Below are 1,730 nucleotides of genomic sequence, written 5' to 3'. Positions count from 1 at the left end.
CCCCTTTCTTACACTTTTCTTACAAGTGGGTCACCTGATTTCAGGGGTAAATTTAGTGAGAAAACGGCCGCCAAAGTTTTATAACTTCAATAGCTTGAGAGCTTTTAAAACTGAAAAATCACATATTTTGTGCATGTAATGAACGTTTTTCAATAAAATTCGCATGGAAATGTGTTATTATATAATATGGACATAAAAGGTGTTTAGCGGAAAAACAAAAATTCAATAAAAGTTCCCAAACTTGCGGGAAAATGCCAGTTTTAAAAAATTTCACTTTTATTATTTTGACGAGCGCCTTATTAGAGTAAGTCATTCAAGCAAAATATTGCATACACTCTTTCTTACTAATAAAGAAAAAATTGAGACTCATGCCAATGACAAAAGCGCCTTAATTACAAATAAAACAAATTACAGAGGAATTCAGATAAAGTCAACACCCCGGACAGAAAAAAAGTGTTGACTTTGAGCAAGGTTGGCTTTATCCAGTGTAGTACTGGCCATTGAAAATTGAAGATGACAGCTATAAAATTACAAAGTGCCTGGTAATAAACAAGATGTAATCTCAGTTTCAGGGAGTATAATTCTGAAATTGTCACCAAAACAAGAGATAATGAAAGAATAAAGTAATTGGAGATGTGTACACCACTAGCTCAGGCGAAATATCTCTTCTTAAATGAATTCATCTTGGGATTTAGCCTCAAATTGTTGACTTTACGCAAGCTTAACACTCAAGCGGTTGACTGTATCAGAAACACAATTAGATAAAGATCTTCTTAAAATTACTTTAACAAAAAAGGTAACAAAAAACGGGACCACTTGAGGTGTTGACTCAAGAGTTGACTTTTTAAGCAAGTTGACTTTATCAGGATTTCACTGTATCTGTTATTACTAAAGAATGGAGACGGCAGCTGAGAAAAGACCGAGAGAGCCCCACCTTCCAGCCTAATTCAGCCCCAAACATCCCCTGCCCCATAGATGTACACTATAGTTTAACTCTATGCCCTGCCCCCATTGCGACAGACATTTCCGTGCGAAGATCGGCCTGATCAGCCATCCACGCAAACACCCCACCCCTCCAGTGATGTGAAGTCAAGGTCATCTTCGCCAGCGAAGGACGAACATCATGTATTACTAATCATTATGCTGAAAACAAAAGGTGATTATGTTAGTCAATTATCATCAACAAAGGCAGTGTTCATCATTATATCAATAATATTTTTCACCTCACAAAAGTGTGTAACATTGCATTAGCTCAAGACCCCCCCCCCCTTCTTACACTTTTCTTACAGGAGCCAAAGACCCCCTCCCCCCCTCCCAGGCGTCAGATTATTATTAAATTTGAACGCCCCTAAACTCCAAATGCCCCAAAACTGACGTGCGCCTGATTCCACCGCGTCATTACACAAAATATATAGAACACAAAAATACGAGAGACAGGAGTGGAGGATAGGCCCATCTGAGGAAGCCTAGGCCCATTCCCAAATCTATAGGACTTATATGTACATAGTATAGGCGTCATTCCTTTTCAGACGAGAGTTGCTGACCAGACCAGACCATCAAAGATTTATTTATAGAGGCACCAGCCATCCATGTCCAGGTGCTGTTTTAGCCTCTTTTTCCTGTTTTCGGATTAATAATATCTTTTTGCCAATTTATTGGTTCCGCTTCTATGTACCCCATATCTATGGTTCTCAACCTGGAAATCGCCTATAATTCGCAGTAATTGCCTC

Source organism: Aplysia californica, unplaced genomic scaffold (assembly GCF_000002075.1).
Source record: "Aplysia californica isolate F4 #8 unplaced genomic scaffold, AplCal3.0 scaffold00264, whole genome shotgun sequence".
Taxonomy (NCBI): Eukaryota; Metazoa; Mollusca; class Gastropoda; order Aplysiida; family Aplysiidae; genus Aplysia; species Aplysia californica.
The sequence above is the reverse complement of the archived record's forward strand: the minus strand, read 5'-3'. Positions refer to the sequence as shown.